The sequence below is a fragment of the Aotus nancymaae genome, unplaced genomic scaffold (genome assembly GCF_030222135.1).
Source record: "Aotus nancymaae isolate 86718 unplaced genomic scaffold, 86718_ANA_hifiasm-v0.15.2.pri h1tg000077l, whole genome shotgun sequence".
Lineage (NCBI taxonomy): Eukaryota > Metazoa > Chordata > Mammalia > Primates > Aotidae > Aotus > Aotus nancymaae.
The window spans coordinates 14,820,168-14,840,431 of record NW_026988492.1 but is presented as its reverse complement, the minus strand read 5'-3'; the positions used below and the strand labels follow the sequence as shown (position 1 = coordinate 14,840,431).

Here is a 20,264-nt window from a genome sequence, read left to right as displayed (position 1 = left end):
ACTATTATTCAATGGTTTTTAATATATTCACAGATCCATGTACAACCATCACTATAGTCAATTTTAGAATATTTTTTCATCTCAAAAACCTCATAATTTTCAAGGTATCATCCTCATCCAAGCTGTCGACCCAGCCTAAGGCAACCACAAATCTACTTTGTGTCTACAGATTTCTTTGTTTCAGATTTTCATATAAATGCAGTTGTATAATCAGTGGCATGTTGTGACTGGCTTCTGCACTTAGCATACCATATTTAAGGTTCATCTGTGTTGTAGAACATATCAGTCCTACATTCCTTTTTTATGGCTGAGTAGTATTTCATTGCATTGCTATACAATCTTTTGTTTATTCATCAGTTGATGCACATTTAATTTGTTTCCACCTTTTGACTGTTACAAATAGTGTTTCTATAAATATCCTTATACAAGTTTCTATGTAGACATATGTTTTTATTTATTTGGGGTGAAATCTAGCAGTGGAATTGCTGAGTTAATTGATATATATTTTTAATTATTTGAGAAACTGCTAGACTGTTTTCCAAAGCAGCTGCATGATCATACATTCTTACCAGTAGTGTATGAAGGCTCTAATTTATCCACATTCTCATCAGTGCTTGATAGTATCAGACTTAGGATTCTAGTCATCCTAGTGTTTATGAAGTTATAACTTGTGATACTTATTTGCATTTTCCTTATGACTAATTATGTTAAGAATCTTTTCATGTGCTTATTAGGCATTTGTATGCCTTCCTTACAAAAGTGTCTATTCAGATAATTTTCCCCATTTTTTAATTGGGTTGTCTTTTTATTTTTGAATTGTAAAAGTTTTTTATATAGACTGGCTGTAAGTCCTTTTTCAGCTATAAGATTTACAAATATTTTCTGCCATTCTGAGGACTGTCTTTTCACTTTTTAGATGGTGTCCTTGGAAGCACAAAAGTTGTTTTTTTTTTTTTTTAAACTGTGTTGAAATCTAATTTATCTATTTTTTGTTTTGTTTTTCATGTTTTTGGTGTCACACCTAAGAATCCACTGCCAGATGCAAGGGCATAAGGATTTATTTTTATGTTTTATTCCATGAATTTTATAGTTTTAGCTTTTGTATTTCAATATTAGTCCATTTTGTGTAAATTATTGTATATAGTATAATGAGGATAACCAAACTCATTCTTGGGTGATGTAGTTATTTAGTTGTCTCAGCCATTTTCACTGAAAAGACTGTTTTTTTCATTAAATGGCCTTGGTACTCTTGTTTAATATAGTTGACTGTAAATATGTGAATTGGTATCTGGACTCTCAATTCTATTTCATTGATCTATATACATATCCTTGTTCCAATACCACCAGGTCTGGATTAATCAAGCTTCATAGTAACTTCTGAAATTGAAAAGCATTTGTCCTCAAACTTTGCTTCTCTTTTTCAAAGTTGTTTTGGTGATTCCAGGACCCTTGAAATTCTATTTGAATTTTAGAATCAGCTTGTCAATTTCTATAAAAGAAATCATACAGATTCTGATAGTATTTGTGTTGAATCTGTAGATAAGCTTCAAGAGTATTACCATCATAAGTATTCTGATCCAAGAACATGGTATTTCTTCAATTATTACATCTTATTTAATTTCTTTCAACACTACTTTGCCATTTTCAGAGTATAATTTTTGTACTTCTTTTCTTAAATTGATTTCTAAGTATCCTATCTGATATGGTTTGCCTGTGTCCCCACCCAAACCTCATCTTGAATTGTAGCTCCCATAATTCTCTCATGTCATGGGAGGGATCTAGTGGGAGGTAATTGAATCATGGGGGCAGGTTTTTCCAGGGCTGTTTCTCATGACAGTTAATAAATCTCACCAGATCTAATGGTTTTATAAAGGGGAGTTTCCCTGCACAAGCTCTCTTTAGGCTGCCACCATGTAAGATGTGACTTTGCTCCTCCTTTGCCTTCCACCATGATTGTGAGGCCTCCCCCACCACGTGGAACTGTTGGTCCATTAAACCTCCCACTCTCAGGTATGTCTTTATTAGCAGCATGAGAACGGACTAATACACTATTCTTTCTAATGCTATTGCAAATGAAATGTTTTAAATTTTTCTTTGTAGATTGTTCATTGCAAGTGGATAGAAATAAGATTGATTTTTGAATATTGGTCATCTGTTCTGCAAATTAACTGAACTTATTTATTAGCTCTCATACTTTTTAGTGAATTCCTTAGGATTTTCTATATACAAAACCATGTCATCTGCAAAGATAGTTTATCTCTTTTTTTTCCAATTAAGTATCTTAAAGAATACATTTATTTTGCTGGCCTAGTTACTCTAAATAATACCTACAGTATAACATTGCATAGAAGTGGTGAGAGAAGACATACTTCTCTTTGTTTTCTCTCAGGGAGAAAGCTTCCAGTTTCTGTTGTTGTTTTCTGTTGTTGTTGTTTTTACAATTAATTGTGATATTAACTGTGGTTTGTTCATACTTGCCTTTATCAGATTGAGGATTATCCCTTTTATTCCTAGTTTGTTGAGTGTTTTTATCATAAAAGTATTGGTATAATCATGTGATTTTTGTTTTTTATTACATTGATAAAATGTATAATGGTAATTTTTTTATATCGAACCAATTTTGCATTTCTGGGATATATCCCATTTGGCAATGATGTACAATTCTTTTTATGTTGTTGGATTTAGTTTGCTAGTATTTGGTTAAAAAAAATTATGCCTATATTTATAAAATATATTAAGCTGTACTTTTCTTATGATGTCTCTGTCTAATTTTGAGATCAAGGTAATAGAAGTCTCATTTAAAAAGTTGAGAAACATTCCCTTTTCTTCCATTTTTTGAAAGACTTTGCAATTTTTGGTTTTAATTATTCTTTAAATATAATATTTGGTAAGATTCAGTGGTGAGGCCTGGACTTTTCTTTGTCAGTGATTTATTATATTGTTATTACTTCTTCAGTCTAGTCATTTATCATAGGTCCAGTCAGATTGTCTATTTTTGTCTGGAGTCAGTTTTAGTCTATTTATACATTTCTAGGAATTAGTTCATTTTTTCTAAGTTCATTTTTCTGCTTGATTTGTTGGCATAAAATTGTATATAGTATTCATTTAAAATCCTTTTTATTCCTGTAGGGTCCATAGTAATGTTCCTTTTTAAATTTCTGATTCAAGTGACTTGAGTCCTCTATCTTTTCTGTGGTAAATCTAGCTAAAGACTTGCAAATTTTATTATTCTTTTTAAAGAAACAGCTTTTAGTTTAATTGATTTTTCTCTATCACTTTCCTATTTATTAATTCATTAATTTCTTTTCTAATATTCATTATGTTCTCCATTCTGCTTGCTTTATGTTTAGTTTGCACTTCCTTTCCCAGCATCAGAAGGTAGAGGGTTAGGTCATTGATTTAAGATATTTTCTTCCTTTACATGATAGGCATTTACTGCAATAAATTTGTCCTTAGGCACTGCTTCAATTGCATCGAATAAGTTTTGGTATGGTGTAAGTTCATTTTCATTTATTTCAAAGTATTTTCTGATTTTTTAAAATTTCTTCTTTGACTCACTGATTATTCAGGAGTGTGTTTAATTTCCACATATTTATGAGTTCCCAGTTTTTGGAATGCTATTGATTTCTAATTGCATTTCTTTGTAGCCAGAGAACATATTTTGCATTATTTCTATCCTTTTAAAGTTATTGAGGATTGTTCTATGGCTTATCAATATTAATGGGGTTCTCTTTTAAGTACTGAGTAATTTTTCTCTTACTGCCCACCAGATGTTTTCCTTGTCTTTAAACATTTTTACTATGATTTGTACTTTTATGGTTCTCTTTGAATTTATCCTATGTAAAATGCATTGAGCTTTCTGGATGTGTACAATACTGTTTTTCAATAAATCTGGGAAGCTTTCAGCTATTTTTCTTTTTTTTTGCCTACTTTTTTCTCTTCTTTTCTCTCCTCTCCTTTGGTATTCCCATTACACATATATTGATAAGCTTAATGATGCCCCGCATTTCCCTGAAGCATTTGTCACTTTTCTTCATTCTTTATATTCATTCTTTTCATTTCGGTTTTTTAGCTTCCATCATTTTTGTTGGTATGTCTTCTACTTCCTTATTGTTTCTTCTGCGAGATCAAATCTAACATTGAGCCCTTATGGTGCATTTTTTGATTTTAGTAATTAGTTAGAATTTTCATTTGTTTTCTAAAATTTCTATCTCTATTGATATTGTATATTTGATTTAATATTGTTATTATTCTTTCTTTACTTTTTTATTTTTCGTTGCTTTAGCTTTGTGAACGTGCTTGTAATGGCTAAAGTCTTTTTCTGAACAATCTAACATCAGGTCTCTCTCATATACAGTTTCTATTGTCTTTTTTTTTTTACTGTACAGGTCGTACTTTCCTTTTTTGTATGCCTCATAATTTCTTTGTTGAACATTTTATATAGTATATATAATGTCATATATATATTTTAATGTAAACGTTATTTAATTTCAAAGAGTACTCAGAAATTCTGAGTACTTACCCAACCCCAGGGAGGGCTCGTTATTATTTGCCTGAGTGGATTACTTCAGCAAAATCTATTTCTCTTCACCTCTGGTGTTAGCTTTTGATGTTTTTTCTCTGGAAGATACAGCTTCAGGTATGCCCATAGTCACCCTGGGATGACAGTGGTACTAGTAGGACTATTTTCATCTCTTTCCTTGACCACTCTTACCTTTTAAACTACACCAGTTGCTGGCAGATTGTTCTATTGTCTTTAATAATGTTTTAAGACATAAATTATTCCATGAACTAATCCAATCAAATTGTAGCTTCTCTGACAGAATAGTTACTGAAGTGACTGATTTTTGCTCAGACCTCAGGCAGACTCTGGGAAGACTCTTTCCAGATGTTTTATTCCCTGGTTCTCTTCTTCAAACTTGCTGAACTACAGTTTAGACTATATCTTTTATTTTTTTTAAGAGCCAGGGTCTCACTCTGTCACCCAATCTGGAGTGCAAGTGCACAGTCACGATCACTGCAACCTCAAAATCCTGAGCTCAAGCAATCCTCTTGGCTCAGCTTCCTGAGTAGCTCAGCCTGTAGGTGCACACCAACACAACTGGCTAATTTTCTAAAATCGTTTCTTTGTAGAGATGGTGTCTCACTCTGTTGTCCAGGCTGGCCTTGAACTCCTGGGCTCAAGCAGTCCTCCTGCCGTGGCCTCCCAAAGTGCTGGGATTACAGGCATGAGCCTAGCCTAGCCAGACCTACCCTACAAGGAGATCTTGAATCTCCTTTCAATTACCTTTCGCTACAACTGCAATTATTCTTGACAGTGCCTCTAGGATTGAATTTCTCCTCTCTGTTGCAAATGAAGTCAGTTCCTTAAAAATAAATCAAGTGTTAACTAGTTTTTGACCTGTTTTCACCCAGGCAAAATCTCTGAACTGAAATTCTGGAATTATGAGTGGAGAGGATGGCAGTCTCTGTGAGTGACATCCCTGCTCTAGGACCCCAGCACTGTGAGTGAGAGCAAGAGTGAGCAGGGCCCCAGTATTTCAGCATAGTACACCCATGGTAGAGTCTCTGTCCCAGGAGTGATGACTAAGCAGACGGGTATCCCCACTCTTCCATTGCACTCACGCAGCAGTTTGCCTCAGCAGCAGGTAGTTGGGATCAGAAATGGAAAGCAAGGATGCCCTGCTCCTCCTGGGAGGAAAGTCCTCCAATTGTGAACTGGGAGGAAAGGCAGCCCTGTGTTCTTGGGGTCAGCAGTGTCAAGTCTGCTTCACTGAGATGACAGTGAGTCGGGAGGAACAGGTCTTGGCTCAAGTCCTGTAAATTCTTGCTTTTATTACTAAATTTTCAGAGATGTTCTTGAATAGATGTTTGCTCATTTGCTCTTTGTCCTTGGGATCATTTCTAGAGGTTTTGCACAGTTGTTTCTTGTAGTTTTCAGCCATTTCAGTAGGGAACAGGGCAGCATGGCTCCTCGTGCTGCCATGCTGGAAGTTTATCACCTAATTTCTGACCTGCTTTTGTTACAGACCACAGGCTCTTGGGTCCTTACGTAATGGCAATTTACATGGGCCAAGCAGATTCCCCAGATAAGGCTTTATTTCAGGGCTTGTGCTCCAGTGCAAGGGAAACAGCAGAGGTGCAAGGATCCTCCAGCTGGTACCTTAAAAAGCCAATTAGGCCAAGTGCAGGAATTGACTTTGTTAGGAAAATGGGAACATAGGAGAGGCAGAGGAGTGACCCTTTTTTTTTTTTTTTTTTTTTTTTGAGATGTAGTCTCAGTCTGTCGCCCAGGCTGGAGTGCAGGGGCGCGATCTCGGCTCACTGCAACCTCCACCTCCCGGGTTCAAGCGTTTCTCCTGCCTCAGCCTGTCAAGTAGCTAGGACTACAAGGACATGCCACCACACCTGGCTAATTTTTTTGTGTTCTTAGTAGAGATGGGGTTTCACTGTGTTAGCCAGGCTGATGTCGAATTCCTGACCTCAGGTGATCTGCCTGCCTCAGCCTCCCAAAGTACTAGGATTACAGATGTGAGCCACTGCTCCCAGACAAGTAATACCTTTTTAAAAATCAACTTCATCTTAAAACTAGCAAGGCACATTCCTTGCCAGTCATGACCCATGGTCATATAGTGTTTAAGGCTGAGGAAGCAGCTTAATAATGCCTGCAAGGACAAACACCTGGGACAACAAAATACCCAGATGTCCCGATATTATATAACAATATGCACTTTTAAAATGATAATATTAATGCTTCGTGCTTATGCACTAAAATGCCAAGGATAACTTTCTTTAAATCAACCAAAGTAATAAATTCTGTCATTCCTTCAGCTCACCCACACGCAGACATAATTTAGCTTAGCTTTTACATAGATAAGACCCCTATATAAGAGAAACTTAAAACAAATATGCTGCATTCCTTCTCTTGCTTCTGAGAACACCCTACTCTGTAACTGAGCAGCTTTCAATAAACTTTCTCTTTTCACTGTACTCTGTAACTTGCCTTGCATTCTTTCCTACACAAGATCCAAGCATCCTATCTTGGAGTCTGGATCAGGACTTCTTTTTCTGGCAACAACAGGGATACCATATGCAGGCTCTGCTAGGCAAAGTGGATAAGGGGCTGCAGGTGGCTTCCTGGTTACGATGGTTATCTTGAGTAATGGGCCAGTTGGTGGTCTGGCCAAAGGCAACAAGGATCTCGATTCAGAGTCCCTTTCCTGCAGGGGGCGTTACTCAAGATTTCAGTCATGCTCCACTCCTCATCTACCACACTCAAGCCAAGGGCAATTGTTAAAGGACATTTGGTTCCTGACTAGCTGCCTCCTCCATGACCTTCATGTTCCTAGAATTTGTGATGGAAAAAACAATCTACAGCCAATCAAGAGCTTATGTTATTTTAAGGTAAATTCTTGGTAAACAACTTAGCAATGGCTTCTTTTTTCTTTAAAAATCTACTTGTAACTGCTGTTAATTGGAGTATATATTCAGGGAAACCAGAATTTGTATTACCAGGTGGCTATCCTCAAGCTCTGAGCTAGAATATACTCTATACTTAATCATATTTTCTGAATCTCATTATTTAAGGTTAACATTTTCTATGTCTATATAATATTACTGAGTATAAATATGTCCAGACCTTATTAAAATAAATTATGGTTTTGATAACCTTTTGAATTTCCAGTGTATTCAGATGTAGACTATTAATTCAATCATTTATTTCACAAAAGAAATATAAACCACTCCTATATATGATAATACTGTAGTTTTCAGGCACGGGGGACTAAATCTTGAGCCTTACCTTCCAGGAGATGTCAATTTATCAGCTAACAGACAGGTGGCAGACAGATTACTAAAGAAAGACTTAATGAAGGAGCTAGGAAAAGCTAAGTCTGAAGAATGAAAGAGAGTTTTAAAGGCAAAAAATATTAGGGAAGCCCATTGAAATGGAAGCTGGAACAAACACTTTCTAGACAAATTTCATATGTCTGAGGATTGGATACAAACTATGCTGAAAATGAAACCAGAAACATAGGTCAAGGCATGTTAATAAAGGATGCTGTGTCTTGACAAGGAGTTTGGATTCTAGACTGTATTTACCAGGAGACCCATGAAGGTTCTCTTAGCAAGGAAATGGTGTGACCACGCATTTTTTACAAAATTATTGTTTTAGGAAAACAACTCCAGTTACAACATGATAAAGGGTTTTGGATAAAGAAAAACTGGTAGAAAGGAGAGCAATGTAAAGGCTATCATACCAACCAACAATTATTTGAATTTGGACTAAAAATGTGGCTGTGTGGATAGAAGATTTTGCAACCTACTTTTTATAGTAGAATTGGCCTTTTTTTTTTTTTTTTTTTAACTATTTGGCAATGGTGGTTTAGAGAAAGAGAATGTAAAATGACTGTAGGTTCTGGCTTGTAAGTCTAAGTAGATATTGTTATAATTAATTAAATTATGAATTTAAGGCAGAATCTCATCTTGGAAGGAAAATAATGAATTCAGATTTAAACATGTTAAATTTGAGTAACCTAGATATGCCAGTGAAGATTCCAATATGCTGCAGGTAACATGGATCTGCAGTTCCAGACCAATGTAAAGGTGAGAACAGGCAGATCTGGATTTACATTCTGGTTTTCTTTCTTTCTTCTTTTTCTCTCTGTCTCTTTTTTTTTTTTTTTTTTTTTTTTTTAAGACAGAGTCTTGCTCTGTTACCCAGGCTGCAGTGCAGTGGTGCAATCTCGGCTCACTGCAACCTCTGCCTCCTAGGTTCAAACAATTCTCCTTCCTCAGCCTTTCGAGTAGCTGGAATTACAGAGATGCACCACCACGCCAGGCTAATTTTTGTATTTTCACTAAAGACGGAGTTTCACCATTTTGGCCAGGCTGGTCTTGAACTCCTGACTTTGGGTGACCTCACTGCCTCGACCTCCCAAAGTGCTGGCATTACAGGAGTGAGCCACTACACCTGGCCTACATTCTGGTTTTCTTAAACAAGTTCTTTTAATTTCATTTTTAAAGTACAAATAATATGGGCTACTACATAGAGCTTTTAGTTGGTGATTAAATTAGATATGCACAGTGTTTCAATAAAGACAGCTACGATGCCATTTATTTTGTTTGTAATTGATACATGATAATTGTTCATGTTTACAGGGTACAGGGTGATGTTTCAATACATGTGTATAATGTATAGTGATCAAATCAGGGTAGTTAGGATGTCTGCCATTTCAAACCTTTATCATTTCTTTGTGGTGATACTTTTAAGATCCTCTTTTCTACCTATCTTGAAATGTAACAGTACATTGTTCTTAGCTATAGTCACCATACTATGTAAGAGAACACCAGAACTTAGGCTCCCATCTAAGTTTTGATGCTGTATATTTATGAAGTCATGATTTGCATCAATAGAGATGAATTAAATCACCCAAAGAGAGTACATACAGGTTGAATATCACTTATTAGAAATGCTGGGTACCAGAAGTGTTTCAGATTTCAGGTTTTTTTCTGATTTGAGGGTATTTGATCTATACATACCAGCTGAGCTCTGTAATCTGAAAATCCAATTAGGGTTGAGCATCCTGTCAACACTAAAAATGTTTCAGGTTTGGGAGCATTTCAATTTTGGATTTCAGATCAGGAACACTCGACCTGTAATGTGTTTGAAGTTAAATTCAAAGAAGTGCTTCTTGGTACAGTTTTGTGGTTTAACAGAATACTTCAACCTTAGGTCAAGCTTGATACTTTAAGGTAGCAGAACAGGAGAAAATCTAAATAGAGTTTAAGATTTGTTTCATCTTTTGCACTTTTCAAGTGCTTTCTTATATATCATCTCATCAAATTCTCAAACCCTTTCTTCGAATGAGGTATATTCACCCCGATTTTATTTGATTTATGACTTGCCTACCTAAAGCCAATCACACAGTGTAGTTATGGAACTGAATGCTTAAGTCTGACTTCTGACTTGTAGCCTACAACTCTGCCATATCAACCCTGCCATTCAGCGGGCTCCACATTCATCCCCCTATTCTGAAACTTCCCTTAGACCCCAATAAAATGCTCTATGAAAGTGGGCCTTTGGAAGGCAGCCCTGACATGTAACCTTTTTGGCTCAAAAGCACATTAGCAGTTTGTTATTCCCATTTGAAAAATGCCTTCAAGAAGGAGACAAGAGATAAAAACCGACAAGTAAATTCAGGTGTTAGGTGCATGATTCAATTAAATAATTTGCAGATATAGGTGATTTTTTTTTCTTCAAAAGTCTGTGTTGGAATTCTAATGCTCTTATGACATTAAACCAATCAAATTGTAAAAAGGTTACTGTTGTCTCCAAAAATTCAGCCCTGACACACACACTGCTGTCATAAATAATGGTTATCCTTATGGAAAAACTAACACATCTGTTAGCTCTATGTCAATATGACAAACAAACTTCAGAATGAAGCAATAATATACACGATAGACTTTATTTGACTCTTTCATCTCTTCAATGCTGAATTTTTTTCTTAGGTTTTTCTTGTTAATTTAAAAAATTTGAAGCATAAGAGCAATATTTTGTTGCCAAGTCCATTTGTATTTTGTGAAAACTTACTCCTTTAGTGACAATATTACATACTATCATGTGAATAATTAGTTTCCGCAAAATGTAATTTGTTTTTTACGTGAGTTAATGGTGATATCTGCGGTTTTCCTCCTTTCGGGAACCTCAAAGCATTCATAAAAGTACCACTTTGGCTGTGATAAGCTTTGTAGGACAGTTTTGTGTACCACACTTTCCTCAGGTTAATTTCTTCTCAAGTTAGTTTCTATTTCTTTCTCATGTTCCATGAGACAATGTCCCGTGACATGACGAGATGGGAACTTAATTCTGTTCAGGCACATAATTGCTGCAGCCCATGGAAAATAACAGCAATAGATCTTGAGTTCATCTAAAAGGAGTAATTATGCATTAAATGATCCAGTTTATGCTGGACATCTGTAGCATATATTGTAATTAATCAAGAATCATTAAATGTAAAAATATTAAATATGAGGATAACCAGTCTCGGTCTCTTGTTTTTTTCTTATTCACTACAAGAGAAAATGAATATTTTAGAATTATGAGTAAATTATGAAAAGGTTTATTTAAAAGAAAATCTTGAATTGTCAAAGTTTTGAGATAACCCTTAAGACAACTGATTCTTGGTAAAAACCTTTATGATAGGTCCAAATTGGAAGGAATGAAGAGAAAACATTTTATTATAATCAAGAGAAGAAGTAGAAAAAGTAAATGGAGGAGAGAGGCAGTTTCAGGTTAGCCATCATCCTTTGAGTAAAAGTTAAATGATCAAATATGATTATAATATTCTGTGTGTATGCACTCCTAGGTAAAATAGTAAGCTATGCAAAAGATCCAGGAAAAAGTACTCCAGTATAATTCTCAAGATTTTGTGCATTTTATGATAAGCATAGGTAAACTCCAAAAACGTATAATTATATAGATATAATTTCAGGTGCTCTGGCATCTGAACAGAAAGAAAATTTAATCCCTTAAATGACTGTGGGGCACCTACTATCTTACCTGTACTATTTTTACTACTGTGAGTAAAGAGATGGGTAATACCTGCTCCCTGCTCTAGATTAATTGAAAATCCAGGCAGTATTTTAGAGCAAACCCCGAAACAAGCAAATGAACAAAAACTACAATAAATGACTGAATCATTATAACAATTAATTATCACCACAACACAGAGAAATACATGCTTAACTTTTTAGCCTAGAGGAAGCAGGAATGCAGAATAGTAAACAGCCTCTCAGAGGCAGTGAACTTGAGCTGGCATTTGACAAGTAAAGAGTTATCTCCAGGCAGGCCAGGGTAAGAGGTGGGGTTCTTTTACGTCCCTCAGAGGCTCTGATACTCTTTGAAGTACTTAATGACATGAAGCATATTTAAAATGTGCCTATTTATGCATAATCATATGAGTTGAATTACATTTGACAAGATACTACAGTGTATACTTTCTAGACATTAAATGTTCATCAACTCAATTTTGTGATTTTAAAAATATTTAATACAGTATAGTTTCTCCATTTTCCAACATTTTCTTACATTCCTGGAAAACTCATGTTCTTTCTGCAGTATTCCTATGGTGCTTAATGGAAAACCATGACTGAAGAGAAGGCATTACAGCCACAAGGTTCAGCTTGATTGCAAGCTCTGGGAAGATGTATATTTAAGTAGAAAAGCTTTTTGGTCCATTTAGGCTGCTGTCATGTAATAGCTTAGATTGAGTAGCTTATAAACAACTGAAATTTATTTCTCACAGTTCTAGGGGCTGTGAAATCCAAGATCAAGGCTCTGGCAGATTTGGTAGATATTGAGGGGCTGCTTTTTGGTTTGCAGATGGCCTTCTTGCTATATCCTCATATGGTGAAGGGTGAGGCAGCTCTTTGGGGTTGCTTTTATAAGGGCACTAATCCCATTCATGAGGGCTCTACCCTCCTTACCTAATCATCTCCCAAAAGCCTCATGTCCAAATACCATGGAATTCAGGGTTAGGTTTAAACATATAGATTTGGGGGGACCCAAGCATATAGTCTGTAGCATAAAACCTCTCAAATCATAAGATCACGGATGGATTAACCCTGTGTAGGTATATACATTTCCACATTGTCATAGTTCATTCTTTCCACCCTGTAGTCAGATGTCATCAGCAAAGTGTCTGAATCAGGATTTCTCTGAAAACATACTTCCCCACTAACTCTGCAATGTTGGATAACTCCCTTAGTCTCTTCAGCCTTTGTTGACATTTGTATAATAAGGATAGCACTATAGTACTCTAAATGCAATGTATTTGAAATTGCCTATGGAAGGCTTTCTAGAGATGTAAGATATTAGAGCAGCCACAATCATTCAATGTTTTACGACTCTTCTTAGAACCCAGGAATGGCAAAAGTATTTAGAATGTTTTCTTTACTAGAAAAACAGCATGTATCGAGCCTGTAATCCCAGCACTTTGGGAGGCTGAGGCGGGTGGATCACGAGGTCAAGCGATCGAGACCATCCTGGTCAACATGGTAAAACCCCGTCTCTACTAAAAATACAAAAACTTAGCTGGGCATGGTGGCGCGTGCCTGTAATCCCAGCTACTCAGGAGGCTGAGGCAGGAGAATTGCCTGAACCCAGGAGGCGGAGGTTGCGGTGAGCCGAGATCGCGCCATTGCACTCCAGCCTGGGTAACAAGAGCGAAACTTCGTCTCAAAAAAAAAAAAAAAAAGAAAAAGAAAAACAGCATGTAATAAGAAAGCGAGTGAAACTCCTCTCTTCCTTACTTTTAGAAAGGATTGAAAGAGAGCTTTTCTTTTAATAGAAAAAACTTGAGAAATGTTGGCTTTCTTTGTGAATTATCATATGTAAAATCAACTTGACTGATACCATGCAATATTTTACCTTAGCTCAAGCTGTGAGGAAATAGACTGATATCCTTCCCACAAATGTAGAGTCACAGTAACATGGCCTGAGGCCTTTGAGACTTGGAAAGATGGCTAATGGCATAAACATGTCAAATAAGTAAATATTTTAAAGCAGATTTGTTTCTTTCTTTCTTTCTTTTTCTTTCTTTCTCTTTCTTTTTTCTTTCTTTCTTTTCTTTCTTTCTTTCTTCTTTCTTTCTTCTTCTTTTCTTTCTTTCTCTTTTTTTTTTTGGCAAGGTCTGGCTGTGTTGACCAGGCTGGAGTACAGCAGCATAATCTTGGCTCACTGCAACCTCTGCCTCCTGGGTTCAAGCAATTCTTATGCCTCAGCCTCTTGAGTAACTGGCATTACAGGTGTACACCACCATACCCAGCTAATTTTGGTATTTTAGTAAATATGGGGTTTCACCATGTTGCCCAGGCTAGTCTTGAACTCCTAAACTCAAGTGATCCACCTGCCTCAGCCTCCTAAAGTGCTGGAATTACAGGCATGAGTCACTGCACCCATCCATTAGAACTATTAAAAGTGTTGTGTAGGCTGCATATTTTACAGGAAAAGTTCACAGTTGAAATATCTTACCTAATTTACCTTTATTCACTACAACTTCTGGTTGTTATAACTTAACACTAACAAGGCCCATATGTATTAAAGAGTGAATTATATTCTTTCCAGATGTGTTAGTGTTGCTGGGAATAGGTATTTGGTTTTATGTTGTTGTTGTTAGGCACTTACTTGTGTTTTTGTCAAGGGGCTACAGTTATGTGCTTCAGATACCAGAAACCATTAAAAGATATACAGTGAGATATTCTCTCCTGTCTCTGTCCCCAGCTTCCAAGTCTTCACCCCTCTCTTCCATCTTCCTGATCCCATTTTAGCCACACCCCATAAATAACCACCATTGTTAATGCTAACATTAATCACTATGCTTAAAAAATTAAAATGTGACTATTTAGTCATTTGTAGGAGAAAACTGATGGGTACTTTGTAGACTCAGAGAAAGTACAGAAGCAAAATCTTTTGGGAATAGAGGAAGGAAGGGGACTTAGAGAACAAGTGAAAAGCCTGTGACACTGTCCAAGCATATCTGCTTTGACAAATTCTTCCCTGAAAAACAAATATGCAGTTAACCTTTTGTGTGCCTGCTGCTATAGCTTTTGTTTCTTCAAGGAAAATCCAAAAGACTCTTGTGTTAGTCTTTTTTTTTTCATTGCTATAAAGGAATATTTGAGGCTGGGTAATTTATATAAAAAAAGAGGTTTTATTTTGGTTCATAGTTCTGCAGACTGTACACAAAGCATAGTGCCAGCATCTGCTTCTGCTGAGGGACTCCGGAAGCTTACAATCATGGCAGGAGGTGAAGGAGAACCAGCACATCACGTGGCAAGAGAGAGAAGCAGGGGTCCCATATACTTTTAAACAATCAGATCCTGCGTGAACTCAGAGCATGAGCTCATTCATTACCAGGGGGATGACACCAAGCCATTCATAAGGGATCTGCTCCCCTGTTCCAATGCCTCCCACGAGGCCCCACCTCCAACACTAGTAATCACATTTCAGCCTGAGATTTGGAGGAGACACACATCCAGACCATATTAACTCTGAAAATTGATGGATCGGGATATGCCCTGCCAAATTCATGATGTTGTAAAATTTTCTTTTAGGAAGTAATGTCATAATTCTATCACTACCTTTTTATTTTGTAGTTAAGGAAACAGCTTGTAGACATTTATGGGACTTCAGAAGATTTTATTTCCTTCTTTCTAATAAATGGATATTTTGAAATAATTATATGATAAATTTGGTCACCTCTACAAGCTAAGAATAATCAATCTAATTTAAATATTCTGCATTGATATTGTAAAAATATATTTGTTGAATGAAATTAAGTTATGTATCAGATCGATCGATGTTAATAAATCAAGGCAAAAAATATTTGTCAGGTTTCTTTGGAATAAGGTACATAGGAATCAAAACACTCCTCATTTATCAGAAAGACCTATTTGCATTATATTATTGACTGAGTTTTGTTGGTTTCAAAATTTCTTCCTTATTCTACTCACTCTTGGTTTCAAATATTATTTCTTCTTCCATTTAGAGAGCACTTTGATTTGTGTCTGTTTAACACCTGCCACAGAGCTTGACACACAGCAGGTGCCAAATATATATTTGCTGACATCTAGGCCAATTATATATATTACAAAATGATTATTTGTTGTTTTTCACTTGATATTTAACATTAATCATTACTAGAAAGGGTTTTCATTAATACAAATTTATTGTTTATTTGCTTTAAGAAAATAATTAAAAACTAGGAAATGTTATAAAAGATCATTGTTTTCAGTTTCATAATTTATTAAATATATAACATAATTAGAAAATTATAAAAATAAACAATAGCATTGCCAGAATGAGTTCATTTCACAAGGCATCATATATTTCTTTGAGATTTTTTTTCACAGAAAAGTGAGGAATGAGTGAATCATAGCCAAGTTGCAGGATATTTTCCCAAACTTATCTTGTGTTTTTTAATTTTCAACAAAACTTTCTTCTCATGTCATTACCCCAGTCTTTATCACCCACAATCCTACCTCCATGCCAACCAAATAAAACTCCCTATCCCGTCTTCACTGCCCATCCATCTCTTACTCTGTCCTTGAAGGTTCCAGTGAAGTCCTCCCTTCTCCAGGAAGCCTCTCCTCCACCACTCAGCCTGCCGTGAACTCTTTGCCCTGAACTCGCATGGTAGCAACAAAACTCATTGTATACGCAACCCCTCCCTTATATTTTGACATTATTGGCTAAATTTCTTGTGCATACATTCTAGTCGGATTGATTTCAAGAATTTCAAGAGTAAGAACAACCTCCACGTTGTCTCAATTCAACCCTGGGAATTGCAAATGTATGGGGCACTGAGGCTCACCCAGAGAGGTTAAATAAATGGCTAAAATTCACAGGTTAGCATGGCAGGAATGAATGCATCTCATTCCCCAGTGTTTCTACTTTATTACTGTGTACCTAGAGAGTCTTTGCATGTCTTTCGATGCACAACAATGCTAAATATGCTGCCTTACATAGAATGCATTCTTTGCTATTGTTGTTTTGTTGTAAACTTGATGTAAAACATATATTCTGCTATAGATTTTAAGAAATATTGGCTCAGTGCTTTGATAGAGAAGTGTTTGTGCTGGCATGCATTCATATCGTGGAAGCAGCACTTGCTTTTTGGAGGCTATTTGGCAATAGTCTGTTCCTATGTTTGACAGGCCCATCACAACTGACTCAGTGGGCAAAACAAATCCTATGTTTAGACAAATAAAACAGAAGGGAGAAGCTTAGAAAGTTGAATTAATTTACCATTATCAAAAACATAAGGGCACATTACATTTACTTATGCCTCCCTCACTACCCTACCTAGCAAAAGAAACCAGATACACACACACACATACACAGAGAGAATAGATTAAATGTTCGTTTTGCTTCAAAATCCATGTGTTGAAACCTTCCTTTCCAATGTGATAATATTTGGAGGTAGAGTCTTTGGGAGGTAATCCTACCTACTCAGGAGGCTGAGGCAGGAGAATCACTTGAATCCAGGAGGTGGAGGTTGCAGTGAGCTGAGATGGCGCCATTGCACTCCAGCCTGGGCAACAGAGTGAGACCCCGTAGCAAACAAACAAACGAACAACAAAAAGAGCTCCTTAAAGTTGTTAGAGGTGTGGTAGACTCAGCACGAGTACCAGTTTCCCCTCACTGTCCTCATCTGGGTCCTCTGCCCATTGCTCAGTCATCATCAAGCATCTCACACCACCTAGCCTCAAGGTCTTACCTCTCAGTCTGACAGTGATTGATTCATCTTCTCTCTAGCAGGTAGTGGACCTTCTCATGTCTTTTCCTACCATCCATAAGAAGAGCTGCAGTTGCCCCAGTGGTGGTGGAGGACCTCCCCCTTAGAACAGGAAGTGGTGAAGAAAACCTTTTAGGCAACTGATTCTTTCTTCCACACTGAGCTCCCACAGCAGCCCTAGGGGATGCTGTAATTACTTAGATCAATTTAATTATGACTTGTGTGTCCCTTTTTCTTAGGGCAAAATTCATAAGTCTCTGACCTTTCCTACTCTCTGAGTTACACAATAATAGCAAGAAAAGTGACAATGATGATAATTAACATTTCTTAGAACTTACTAGGTGTTAGATAATAAACACATTATTTACATGTAACTCATTAATCTTCATAGTTCCATGAGGTAAATATACAGTCATGTGCTTCACAACAGTATTTTGGTCAAAGACAGACTGTATAAATGGAAGTGTTCTCATAATATTATAATGGAGCTGAAAAATTCCTATGACTTAGGGACACTATAGCTATCCTAATGTCATTGTGCAACACATTACTCACATGTGTGTGGTGATGCTGGTGTAAACAAGTCTATTGTGCTGACAGTAATGTAAATAAATAGCACATATAGCATAATTATGTATAATACATAATACTTGCTAGTGATAACAGTGTTATTACTGGTTTATGCATTTACCACACTTTACTTTTTATTATTGTTATAGAGTGTACTCCTTCTACTTACTTAAAAAAAAGTTGACTATAAAACATATTTTATACGTTTTCTTCCTGAAAAATATATTTTGGGAAGAATCCAGGAGAAGGCATTGTTTTTATAGGAGATGACAGTTCCATACGTATTATTGCCCCCAAGGACCTTCTAAGTGGGACACGATGTGGAGGCAGAAGACAGTGAAATTGGTTATTCCAACCATGTGTTGGCCTAGACCAGTATGTGTGTTTGTGTCTTAATTTTCAACAAAAATGTTTCAAAAGTAAAAAAATTAAAAATGAGAAATTTTAAAAAGAAAAAAAGCTTGTAGAATAAAGATATAAAGAAAGAAAACATTTTTATATACTAGTACAATGTATTTGTCTTTTAAGCTAAGTGTTATTACAAAAGAGTGAAAAAGTTAGAAATCAAATGTTTATACAGTAAAATGTTACAATAAGCTAAGGTTAATTTATTAATGAGGAAAGAAAAATATTTTTGAATAAATGTAGTCTGGGTATACAGTATGTATAGTCTACAGTAGTGCAGAGTCACATCCTAGGCCTTCATATTCACTCCCCACCCACTCACTGACTCATCCAGTGCAACTTCCAGTTCTGCAAGTTCCATTCATGGTCACTGCCCTATACAGGCGTTTCCTTCCTTTCTTCCTTACCTTCCTTCCAGATGGAGTCTTGCTCTGTCACCCAGACTAGAGAGCAATGGTGTGATCTTGGCTTACTGCAACCTCTGTCTCCTGGATTCATGCGATTCTCCTGTCTCAGCCTCCCGAGTAGCTGGTATTAAAGGCACCTGCCACCGTGCCTGGCTAATTTTTGTATTTTTAGTAGAGATGGGGTTTCACCATCTTGGCCAAGCCGGTCTCGGACTCCTGACCTCCTGATCCACCTGTCTCAACTTCCCAAAGTGCTGGGATTACAAGTGTGAGCCAACATTCCCAGCTACTATTTCTTATACACTGTACTTTTACTGTATCTTTTCTGTGTTTAGATACACAAATATTTGCCATTGTGTTACAACTGCCTCTAGGATTCAGTCTAGTCCCCCACTCCCTGCTATTGCTCCCCTAGCTCTCCTTGCACATGTGTGCAATATTGTAGCCTAGGAACAACAGACTATTCATTCCATAGAGCCTTGATATGTAGCCAGCTCTACCATCTTGGTTTGTGTAAGCACACCCAAGGATGTTTGTGCAACAATGAAATCACCTATTGATGCATATCTCAGAATGTGTCCCCATCATGAAGTGATGTACGACTCTGTTCATTCTCATTTCTCAGTTAATGACTTTGAAGCCCTTGGTAGTTGAGGAATTTAGTCAAATTCACAGCTTAGAAGTGGTGGAGGCGTGCTCATTTTGGCAGCACATATACTAAAATTGGAATGATACAGAGAAGATTAGCATGGTCCCTGTGCAAGGATGACATGCAAATTCATGAAGTGTTCCATATTTTTAGAGAGCCAAATCATGGGTGAACTCACAACTACAAAGAGAATAAAATACCTAGAAATACAACTAACAAGGGGCATGAAGGACCTCTTCAAGGAGAACTGCAAACCACTGCTCAAGGAAATAAGAGAGGACACAAACAGATGGAAAAACATTCCATGCTCATGGTTAGGAAGAATCAATATTGTGAAAATGGCCACACTGCCCAAATTAATTTATAGATTCAATGCTATCCCCATCAAGCTACTATTGAACTTCTTCACAGAACTGAAAAAATCACCTTAAACTTCATATGGAACCAAAAAGAGCCTGCATAGCCAAGACAACTCTAAGCAAAAAAAAGCAAAGCTGGAGACATCATGCTACCTGACTTCAAGATATATTGCAAGGCTACAGTAATCAAAACAGCATGGTGCTGTTACCAAAATAGAGATATAGACCAATGGAACAGAATAGAGGCCTTGGAGGCAATGCCACACATCTACAACCATCTGATCTTTGAAAAACCTGAAAAAAACAAGCAATGGAGAAAGGATTCCCTGTTTAATAAAGGATGTTGGGAAAACTGGCTAACGATGCACAGAAAGCTGAAATTGGACTGCGTCCTTACAAATTATAGAAAAATTAACTCCAGATGGATTAAAGATTTAAACATAAGACTTAACATCATAAAAACCCTAGAAGAAAACATAGGCAATACCATTCAGGACATAGGCATAGGCAAGGACTTTATGACTAAAACACCAAAAGCAATGGCAACAAAAGCCAAAATAGAGAAATGGAAACT

General features: G+C 36.6%; 1 non-coding gene across 1 annotated transcript; it reads left to right on the top strand.

Moving 5' to 3' along the window:
• The first annotated feature begins 19,375 nt into the window (after window positions 1-19,375).
• Window positions 19,376-19,482, top strand: LOC135271410 (U6 spliceosomal RNA). Its single transcript, XR_010339555.1, has one exon. It is a non-coding gene; the product is annotated as a U6 spliceosomal RNA (small nuclear RNA).
• Window positions 19,483-20,264: the final 782 nt, after the last annotated feature.